Source organism: Mytilus californianus, unplaced genomic scaffold (genome assembly GCF_021869535.1).
Source record: "Mytilus californianus isolate M0D057914Y unplaced genomic scaffold, xbMytCali1.0.p SCAF_10, whole genome shotgun sequence".
Lineage (NCBI taxonomy): Eukaryota > Metazoa > Mollusca > Bivalvia > Mytilida > Mytilidae > Mytilus > Mytilus californianus.
Window position 1 is genome coordinate 32040159 of NW_026262582.1, and position 12615 is coordinate 32052773.

The following is a 12615-nucleotide window of genomic DNA, read 5'->3' on the forward strand; positions in this document are numbered from 1 at the left end:
TAAATGTAACATAGGAGGATGTAATGCACCTCATATAACACAGGTCTCTGCTGAATGTAACAGGAGTGTGTAGTGCACCTTATATAACACAGGTCCCTGGTGGATGTAACAAAAGAGGGTGTAGTCAGAGGCGGATTTAGGGGGGCCAGGGGGCCCGCCCCCTTTTGTGGCAAAAAAATTGGTTGATTATATAGCGAATAACTGAAGCATGACTGAAGCGGGCCCCCTCTTAGGCAATCAGTGGATCCCTTACTGGTAGGTCACCGCATATAACACAGGTCTCTGCTGTATGGAACAGGAGTGTGTAGTACACCTTATGAAACACAGGTCCCTGATGGATGTAACATAAGAGGATGTAGTGCACCGTATATAACACAGGACTCTGTTGAATGTAACAGGAGGGTGTAGTCGCCGTATATAACACAGGTCCCTGGTGAATGTAACATAGGAGGGTGTAGTGCACCGTATATAACACAGGACTCTGTTGAATGTAACAGGAGGGTGTAGTGCGCCGTATATAACACAGGTCCCTGGTGAATGTAACATAGGAGGGTGTAGTGCACCGTATATAACACAGGTCCCTGATGGATGTAACATAAGAGGATGTAGTGCACCGTATATAACACAGGTCCCTGGTGAATGTAACAAAGGAGGGTGAAGTGCATTTTATATAATAGAGGTCTCTGGTGGTTTGTCCAAGGTGGATATAACATAGGAGTGTGAAGTGCATTTTATATAATACAGGTCTATGGTGGTTGTAACATAGAAGGTAGTTGTACACCATATATAACACGGGTACCTGGTAAATGTAACATAGGAAGGTGTAGTACACCTCATATAACACAGGTCCCTGGTAAATGTAACATAGGAAGGTGTAGTACACCTCATATAACACGGGTACCTGGTAAATGTAACATAGGAAGGTGTAGTACACCTTATATAACACGGGTACCTGGTAAATGTAACATAGGAAGGTGTAGTACACCTCATATAACACCGGTCCCTGGTAAATGTAACATAAAAAGGTGTAGTACACCTCATATAACACAGGTCCCAGGTAAATGTAACATAGGAAGGTGTAGTACACCATATATAACACAGGTCCCTGGTAAATGTAACATAGGAAGGTGTAGTACACCATATATAACACAGGTCCCTGGTAAATGTAACATAGGAGGGTGTAGTACACCATATATAAAACAGGTCCTTTGTGAATGTAACGTTTGAGGGTGTAGTGCACCTTATATAACACAGGTCTCTGGTGGATTTAACATAGGATGGTGTAATGCAATTTATAACACAGGTTCCTGGTGGATGTAACATATGACGGTTTAGTACACCTCATATAACACGGGTCCATGGTAAATGTAACATAGGAGGGTGTAGTAACTTGTATATAACAGGTCCCTGGTGAATGTAACATTTGAGGATGTACTGTACCTTATATAACACAGGTCCCTTGTAAATGTAACAAAGGAGGGTGTACGGTATGCCTTATATGATATAAGCCCCTGGTGAATGTAATATATGAGGATATAGTGCACCTTTTATTACAGGTCTCTGGTGAATGTAACATAGGAGTGTGTAGTGCACCTTATATAACACAAGTCCCTGGTGTACATAACATAGGAGGATGTAGTACACCTTATATAACACAGGTCCCTGGCGAATGTAACATAGGAGTGTGTAGTACACCTTGTATAGCACAGGTCTCTGGTGTACATAACATAGGAGGATGTAGTACACCTTATATAACACAGGTCTCTGGTGTACATAACATAGGAGGATGTAGTACACCTTATATAACACAGGTCCCTGGCGAATGTAATATAGGGGGGTGTAGTACACCTTGTATAACACAGGTCTCTGGTGAATGTTACATAGGAGTGTGTAGTGCACCTTATATAACACAGGTCCCTTGTGGATGTAACATAGGAGGATGTAGTACACCTTATATAGCACAGGTCTCTGGTGAATGTAACATAGGAGGGTGTAGTACACCATATAAAGCACAGGTCCCTTGTGGATGTAACATAGAAGGATGTAGTACACCTTATATAGCACAGGTCTCTGGTGAATGTAACATAGGAGGGTGTAGTACACCTTATATAACACAGGTCCCTGGCGAATGTAACATAGGAGTGTGTAGTGCACCTTATATAACACAAGTCCCTGGTGTACATAACATAGGAGGATGTAGTACACCTTATATAACACAGGTCCCTGGCGAATGTAATATAGGGGGGTGTAGTACACCTTGTATAACACAGGTCTCTGGTGAATGTTACATAGGAGTGTGTAGTGCACCTTATATAACACAGGTCTCTGGTGTACATAACATAGGAGGATGTAGTACACCTTATATAGCACAGGTCTCTGGTGAATGTAACATAGGAGTGTGTAGTGCACCTTATATAACACAAGTCCCTGGTGTACATAACATAGGAGGATGTAGTACACCTTATATAACACAGGTCCCTGGCGAATGTAATATAGGGGGGTGTAGTACACCTTGTATAACACAGGTCTCTGGTGAATGTTACATAGGAGTGTGTAGTGCACCTTATATAACACAGGTCCCTTGTGGATGTAACATAGGAGGATGTAGTACACCTTATATAACACAGGTCCCTGGCGAATGTAATATAGGAGGGTGTAGTACACCTTGTATAACACAGGTCTCTGGTGAATGTTACATAGGAGTGTGTAGTGCACCTTATATAACACAGGTCCCTTGTGGATGTAACATAGGAGGATGTAGTACACCTTATATAGCACAGGTCTCTGGTGAATGTAACATTGGAGGGTGTAGTGTAACTTGTATAACACAGGTCCCTGGTGGATGTAACATAGGAGGATGTAGTACACCTTATATAACACAAGTTCCTGTGGAATGTAACATAGGAGGGTGTAGTACACCATATAAGGCACAGGTCCCTGTCGGTTGTAACAGGATGGTGAAGTACACCATATATAACACGGGTCCCTTGTAAATGTAACATAGGAGGGTGTACGGTATGCCTTATATGATATAAGACCCTGGTGAATGTAACATATGACGATATAGTGCACCTTTTACTACAGGTCTCTGGTGAATGTAACAAAGGAGGGTGTACGGTATGCCTTATATGATATAAGCCCCTGGTGAATGTAACATATTAGGATATAGTGCACCTTTTATTACAGGTCTCTGGTGAATGTAACATAGGAGTGTGTAGTGCACCTTATATAACACAAGTCCCTGGTGTACATAACATAGGAGGATGTAGTACACCTTATATAACACAGGTCCCTGGCGAATGTAACATAGGAGTGTGTAGTGCACCTTATATAACACAGGTCCCTTGTGGATGTAACATAGGAGGATGTAGTACACCTTATATAGCACAGGTCTCTGGTGAATGTAACATAGGAGGGTGAAGTACACCATATAAAGCACAGGTCCCTTGTGGATGTAACATAGGAGGATGTAGTACACCTTATATAGCAAGGTCTCTGGTGAATGTAACATAGGAGGGTGTAGTACACCATATAAAGCACAGGTCCCTTGTGGATGTAACATAGGAGGATGTAGTACACCTTATATAGCACAGGTCTCTGGTGAATGTAACATAGGAGGGTGAAGTGTAACTTGTATAACACATGTCCCTGGTGGATGTAACATAAGAAGGATGTAGTACACCTTATATAACACAAGTCCCTGTGGAATGTAACATAGGAGGGTGTAGTACACCATATAAGGCACAGGTCCCTGTCGGTTGTAACAGGAGGGTGAAGTACACCATATGTAACACGGGTCCCTTGTAAATGTAACATAGGAGGGTGTAGTGCGCCTCATATAACACAGGTCTCTGCTGAATGTAACAGGAGTGTGTAGTGCGCCTTATATAACACAGGTCCCAGGTTGATGTAACATAAGAGGGTGTAGGCAGAGGCGGATTTAGGGGGGCCAGGGGGCCCGCCCCCTTTTGTGGCAAAAAAATTGGCTGATTATATAGGGAATCACTGAAGCATGACTGGAGCGGGCGCCCCACTTATGCAGTCAGTGGATCCGCCACTGGTAGGTCACCATATATAACACAGGTCTCTGCTGTATGGAACAGGAGTGTGTAGTACGCCTTATGAAACACAGGTCCCTGATAGATGTAACATAAGAGGATGTAGTGCACCGTATATAACACAGGACTCTGCTGAATGTAACAGGAGAGTGTAGTGCGCCGTATATAACACAGGTCCCTGGTAAATGTAACAGGAGGGTGTAATGCGCCGTATATAACACAGGTCCCTGGTGACTGTAACATAGGAGGGTGTAGTGCACCGTATATAACACAGGACTCTGCTGAATGTAACAGGAGGGTGTAATGCGCCGTATATAACACAGGTCCCTGGTGAATGTAACATAGGAGTGTGTAGTGCACCTTATATAACACAGGTCCCTGGTGTACATAACATAGGAGGATGTAGTACACCTTATATAACACAGGTCCCTGGCGAATGTAATATAGGAGGGTGTAGTACACCTTGTATAGCACAGGTCTCTGGTGAATGTTACATAGGAGTGTGTAGTGCACCTTATATAACACAAGTCCCTGGTGTACATAACATAGGAGGATGTAGTACACCTTATATAACACAGGTCCCTGGCGAATGTAACATAGGAGGGTGTAGTACACCTTGTATAGCACAGGTCTCTGATGAATGTTACATAGGAGTGTGTAGTGCACCTTATATAACACAGGTCCCTTGTGGATGTAACATAGGAGGATGTAGTACACCTTATATAGCACAGGTCTCTGGTGAATGTAACATAGGAGGGTGTAGTACACCTTATATAACACAGGTCCCTGGCGAATGTAACATAGGAGTGTGTAGTGCACCTTATATAACACAAGTCCCTGGTGTACATAACATAGGAGGGTGTAGTACACCTTGTATAGCACAGGTCTCTGATGAATGTTACATAGGAGTGTGTAGTGCACCTTATATAACACAGGTCCCTTGTGGATGTAACATAGGAGGATGTAGTACACCTTATATAGCACAGGTCTCTGGTGAATGTAACATAGGAGGGTGTAGTGTAACTTGTATAACACAGGTCCCTGGTGGATGTAACATAGGAGGATGTAGTACACCTTATATAACACAAGTTCCTGTGGAATGTAACATAGGAGGGTGTAGTACACCATATAAGGCACAGGTCCCTAGCTGTCGGTTGTAACAGGAGGGTGAAGTACACCATATATAACACGGGTCCCTTGTAAATGTAACATAGGAGGGTGTAGTGCGCCTCATATAACACAGGTCTCTGCTGAATGTAACAGGAGTGTGTAGTGCACCTTAAATAACACAGGTCCCAGGTTGATGTAAAATAAGAGGGTGTAGGCAGAGGCGGATTTAGGGGGGCCAGGGGGCCCGCCCCATTTTGTGGCAAAAAATTTGGCTGATTATATAGGGATTCACTGAAGCATGACTGGAGCGGGCGCCCCTCTTATGCAGTCAGTGGATCCGCCACTGGTAGGTCACCATATATAACACAGGTCTCTGCTGTATGGAACAGGAGTGTGTAGTACGCCTTATGAAACACAGGTCCCTGGTGAATGTAACAGGAGGGTGTAATGCGCTGTATATAACACAGGTCCCTGGTGAATGTAACATAGGAGGGTGTAGTGCACCGTATATAACACAGGACTCTGCTGAATGTAACAGGAGGGTGTAGTGCGCCGTATATAACACAGGTCCCTGGTAAATGTAACAGGAGGGTGTAATGCGCCGTATATAACACAGGTCCCTGATGACTGTAACATAGGAGGGTGTAGTGCACCGTATATAACACAGGACTCTGCTGAATGTAACAGGAGGGTGTAATGCGCCGTATATAACACAGGTCCCTGGTGAATGTAACATAGGAGTGTGTAGTGCACCTTATATAACACGGGTCCCTGGTGTACATAACATAGGAGGATGTAGTACACCTTATATAACACAGGTCCCTGGCGAATGTAATATAGGAGGGTGTAGTACACCTTGTATAGCACAGGTCTCTGGTGAATGTTACATAGGAGTGTGTAGTGCACCTTATATAACACAAGTCCCTGGTGTACATAACATAGGAGGATGTAGTACACCTTATATAACACAGGTCCCTGGCGAATGTAACATAGGAGGGTGTAGTACACCTTGTATAGCACAGGTCTCTGATGAATGTTACATAGGAGTGTGTAGTGCACCTTATATAACACAGGTCCCTTGTGGATGTAACATAGGAGGATGTAGTACACCTTATATAGCACAGGTCTCTGGTGAATGTAACATAGGAGGGTGTAGTACACCTTATATAACACAGGTCCCTGGCGAATGTAACATAGGAGTGTGTAGTGCACCTTATATAACACAAGTCCCTGGTGTACATAACATAGGAGGGTGTAGTACACCTTGTATAGCACAGGTCCCTGGTGAATGTAACATAGGAGGGTGTAGTGCACCGTATATAACACAGGACTCTGCTGAATGTAACAGGAGGGTGTAGTGCGCCGTATATAACACAGGTCCCTGGTGAATGTAACAGGAGGGTGTAATGCGCCGTATATAACACAGGTCCCTGGTGAATGTAACATAGGAGGGTGTAGTGCACCGTATATAACACAGGACTCTGCTGAATGTAACAGGAGGGTGTAGTGCGCCGTATATAACACAGGTCCCTGGTGAATGTAACATAGGAGGGTGTAGTGCACCTTATATAACACAGGTCCCTGGTGAATGTAACAAAGGAGGGTGAAGTGCATTTTATATAATAGAGGTCTCTGGTGGTTTTAACATAAGAGGATGTAGTGCATTTTATATAACACAGGTCCCAGGTGGATGTAACATAGGAATGTGAAGTTCATTCTATATAATACAGGTCCATGGTGGTTGAAACATAGTAGGGTGTAGTACAACATATATAACACGGGTACCTGGTAAATGTAACATAGGAAGGTGTAGTACACCTCATATAACACAGGTCCCTGGTAAATGTAACATAGGAAGGTGTAGTACACCATATATAACACAGGTCCCTGGTAAATTTAACATTGGGGGGTGTAGTACACCATATATAACACAGGTCCCTGGTAATTTTAACATAGGAGGGTGTAGTACACCATATATAAAACAGGTCCTTGGTGAATGTAACGTTTGAGGGTGTAGTGCACCTTATATAACACAGGTCTCTGGTGTACATAACATAGGAGGATGTAGTACACCTTATATAACACAGGTCCCTGGCGAATGTAATAAAGGGGGGTGTAGTACACCTTGTATAACACAGGTCTCTGGTGAATGTTACATAGGAGTGTGTAGTGCACCTTATATAACACAGGTCCCTTGTTGATGTAACATAGGAGGATGTAGTACACCTTATATAACACAGGTCCCTGGCGAATGTAATATAGGGGGGTGTAGTACACCTTGTATAACACAGGTCTCTGGTGAATGTTACATAGGAGTGTGTAGTGCACCTTATATAACACAGGTCCCTTGTGGATGTAACATAGGAGGATGTAATACACCTTATATAGCACAGGTCTCTGGTGAATGTAACATAGGAGGGTGAAGTACACCATATAAAGCACAGGTCCCTTGTGGATGTAACATAGGAGGATGTAGTACACCTTATATAGCAAGGTCTCTGGTGAATGTAACATAGGAGGGTGTAGTACACCATATAAAGCACAGGTCCCTTGTGGATGTAACATAGGAGGATGTAGTACACCTTATATAGCACAGGTCTCTGGTGAATGTAACATAGGAGGGTGAAGTGTAACTTGTATAACACATGTCCCTGGTGGATGTAACATAAGAAGGATGTAGTACACCTTATATAACACAAGTCCCTGTGGAATGTAACATAGGAGGGTGTAGTACACCATATAAGGCACAGGTCCCTGTCGGTTGTAACAGGAGGGTGAAGTACACCATATGTAACACGGGTCCCTTGTAAATGTAACATAGGAGGGTGTAGTGCGCCTCATATAACACAGGTCTCTGCTGAATGTAACAGGAGTGTGTAGTGCGCCTTATATAACACAGGTCCCAGGTTGATGTAACATAAGAGGGTGTAGGCAGAGGCGGATTTAGGGGGGCCAGGGGGCCCGCCCCCTTTTGTGGCAAAAAAATTGGCTGATTATATAGGGAATCACTGAAGCATGACTGGAGCGGGCGCCCCACTTATGCAGTCAGTGGATCCGCCACTGGTAGGTCACCATATATAACAAAGGTCTCTGCTGTATGGAACAGGAGTGTGTAGTACGCCTTATGAAACACAGGTCCCTGATAGATGTAACATAAGAGGATGTAGTGCACCGTATATAACACAGGACTCTGCTGAATGTAACAGGAGGGTGTAGTGCGCCGTATATAACACAGGTCCCTGGTAAATGTAACAGGAGGGTGTAATGCGCCGTATATAACACAGGTCCCTGGTGACTGTAACATAGGAGGGTGTAGTGCACCGTATATAACACAGGACTCTGCTGAATGTAACAGGAGGGTGTAATGCGCCGTATATAACACAGGTCCCTGGTGAATGTAACATAAGAGGGTGTAGGCAGAGGCGGATTTAGGGGGGCCAGGGGGCCCGCCCCCTTTTGTGGCAAAAAATTTGGCTGATTATATAGGGATTCACTGAAGCATGACTGGAGCGGGCGCCCCTCTTATGCAGTCAGTGGATCCGCCACTGGTAGGTCACCATATATAACACAGGTCTCTGCTGTATGGAACAGGAGTGTGTAGTACGCCTTATGAAACACAGGTCCCTGGTGAATGTAACAGGAGGGTGTAATGCGCTGTATATAACACAGGTCCCTGGTGAATGTAACATAGGAGGGTGTAGTGCACCGTATATAACACAGGACTCTGCTGAATGTAACAGGAGGGTGTAGTGCGCCGTATATAACACAGGTCCCTGGTGAATGTAACAGGAGGGTGTAATGCGCCGTATATAACACAGGTCCCTGGTGAATGTAACATAGGAGGGTGTAGTGCACCGTATATAACACAGGACTCTGCTGAATGTAACAGGAGGGTGTAGTGCGCCGTATATAACACAGGTCCCTGGTGAATGTAACATAGGAGGGTGTAGTGCACCTTATATAACACAGGTCCCTGGTGAATGTAACAAAGGAGGGTGAAGTGCATTTTATATAATAGAGGTCTCTGGTGGTTTTAACATAAGAGGATGTAGTGCATTTTATATAACACAGGTCCCAGGTGGATGTAACATAGGAATGTGAAGTTCATTCTATATAATACAGGTCTATGGTGGTTGAAACATAGTAGGGTGTAGTACAACATATATAACACGGGTACCTGGTAAATGTAACATAGGAAGGTGTAGTACACCTCATATAACACAGGTCCCTGGTAAATGTAACATAGGAAGGTGTAGTACACCATATATAACACAGGTCCCTGGTAAATTTAACATTGGGGGGTGTAGTACACCATATATAACACAGGTCCCTGGTAAATGTAACATAGGAGGGTGTAGTACACCATATATAAAACAGGTCCTTTGTGAATGTAACGTTTGAGGGTGTAGTGCACCTTATATAACACAGGTCTCTGGTGGATTTAACATAGGATGGTGTAATGCAATTTATAACACAGGTTCCTGGTGGATGTAACATATGACGGTTTAGTACACCTCATATAACACGGGTCCATGGTAAATGTAACATAGGAGGGTGTAGTAACTTGTATATAACAGGTCCCTGGTGAATGTAACATTTGAGGATGTACTGTACCTTATATAACACAGGTCCCTTGTAAATGTAACAAAGGAGGGTGTACGGTATGCCTTATATGATATAAGCCCCTGGTGAATGTAATATATGAGGATATAGTGCACCTTTTACTACAGGTCTCTGGTGAATGTAACATAGGAGTGTGTAGTGCACCTTATATAACACAAGTCCCTGGTGTACATAACATAGGAGGATGTAGTACACCTTATATAACACAGGTCCCTGGCGAATGTAACATAGGAGTGTGTAGTACACCTTGTATAGCACAGGTCTCTGGTGAATGTTACATAGGAGTGTGTAGTGCACCTTATATAACACAGGTCTCTGGTGTACATAACATAGGAGGATGTAGTACACCTTATATAACACAGGTCCCTGGCGAATGTAACATAGGAGGGTGTAGTACACCTTGTATAACACAGGTCTCTGGTGAATGTTACATAGGAGTGTGTAGTGCACCTTATATAACACAGGTCTCTGGTGTACATAACATAGGAGGATGTAGTACACCTTATATAACACAGGTCCCTGGCGAATGTAATATAGGGGGGTGTAGTACACCTTGTATAACACAGGTCTCTGGTGAATGTTACATAGGAGTGTGTAGTGCACCTTATATAACACAGGTCTCTGGTGTACATAACATAGGAGGATGTAGTACACCTTATATAACACAGGTCCCTGGCGAATGTAATATAGGGGGGTGTAGTACACCTTGTATAACACAGGTCTCTGGTGAATGTTACATAGGAGTGTGTAGTGCACCTTATATAACACAGGTCTCTGGTGTACATAACATAGGAGGATGTAGTACACCTTATATAACACAGGTCCCTGGCGAATGTAATATAGGGGGGTGTAGTACACCTTGTATAACACAGGTCTCTGGTGAATGTTACATAGGAGTGTGTAGTGCACCTTATATAACACAGGTCCCTTGTGGATGTAACATAGGAGGATGTAGTACACCTTATATAGCACAGGTCTCTGGTGAATGTAACATAGGAGGGTGAAGTACACCATATAAAGCACAGGTCCCTTGTGGATGTAACATAGAAGGATGTAGTACACCTTATATAGCACAGGTCTCTGGTGAATGTAACATAGGAGGGTGTAGTACACCTTATATAACACAGGTCCCTGGCGAATGTAACATAGGAGTGTGTAGTGCACCTTATATAACACAAGTCCCTGGTGTACATAACATAGGAGGATGTAGTACACCTTATATAACACAGGTCCCTGGCGAATGTAATATAGGAGGGTGTAGTACACCTTGTATAACACAGGTCTCTGGTGAATGTTACATAGGAGTGTGTAGTGCAACTTATATAACACAGGTCCCTTGTGGATGTAACATAGGAGGATGTAGTACACCTTATATAGCACAGGTCTCTGGTGAATGTAACATTGGAGGGTGTAGTGTAACTTGTATAACACAGGTCCCTGGTGGATGTAACATAGGAGGATGTAGTACACCTTATATAACACAAGTTCCTGTGGAATGTAACATAGGAGGGTGTAGTACACCATATAAGGCACAGGTCCCTGTCGGTTGTAACAGGATGGTGAAGTACACCATATATAACACGGGTCCCTTGTAAATGTAACATAGGAGGGTGTACGGTATGCCTTATATGATATAAGACCCTGGTGAATGTAACATATGAGGATATAGTGCACCTTTTACTACAGGTCTCTGGTGAATGTAACAAAGGAGGGTGTACGGTATGCCTTATATGATATAAGCCCCTGGTGAATGTAACATATTAGGATATAGTGCACCTTTTATTACAGGTCTCTGGTGAATGTAACATAGGAGTGTGTAGTGCACCTTATATAACACAAGTCCCTGGTGTACATAACATAGGAGGATGTAGTACACCTTATATAACACAGGTCCCTGGCGAATGTAACATAGGAGTGTGTAGTGCACCTTATATAACACAGGTCCCTTGTGGATGTAACATAGGAGGATGTAGTACACCTTATATAGCACAGGTCTCTGGTGAATGTAACATAGGAGGGTGAAGTACACCATATGAAGCACAGGTCCCTTGTGGATGTAACATAGGAGGATGTAGTACACCTTATATAGCAAGGTCTCTGGTGAATGTAACATAGGAGGGTGTAGTACACCATATAAAGCACAGGTCCCTTGTGGATGTAACATAGGAGGATGTAGTACACCTTATATAGCACAGGTCTCTGGTGAATGTAACATAGGAGGGTGAAGTGTAACTTGTATAACACATGTCCCTGGTGGATGTAACATAAGAAGGATGTAGTACACCTTATATAACACAAGTCCCTGTGGAATGTAACATAGGAGGGTGTAGTACACCATATAAGGCACAGGTCCCTGTCGGTTGTAACAGGAGGGTGAAGTACACCATATGTAACACGGGTCCCTTGTAAATGTAACATAGGAGGGTGTAGTGCGCCTCATATAACACAGGTCTCTGCTGAATGTATCAGGAGTGTGTAGTGCGCCTTATATAACACAGGTCCCAGGTTGATGTAACATAAGAGGGTGTAGGCAGAGGCGGATTTAGGGGGGCCAGGGGGCCCGCCCCCTTTTGTGGCAAAAAAATTGGCTGATTATATAGGGAATCACTGAAGCATGACTGGAGCGGGCGCCCCACTTATGCAGTCATTGGATCCGCCACTGGTAGGTCACCATATATAACACAGGTCTCTGCTGTATGGAACAGGAGTGTGTAGTACGCCTTATGAAACACAGGTCCCTGATAGATGTAACATAAGAGGATGTAGTGCACCGTATATAACACAGGACTCTGCTGAATGTAACAGGAGGGTGTAGTGCGCCGTA

General features: G+C 43.7%; 1 protein-coding gene across 3 annotated transcripts in view; it reads left to right on the forward strand.

Moving 5' to 3' along the window:
• LOC127717947 (uncharacterized) overlaps nt 1-12615 on the forward strand; it is a 373820-nt gene that overhangs the window by 208117 nt on the left and 153088 nt on the right. The window lies entirely within an intron of this gene.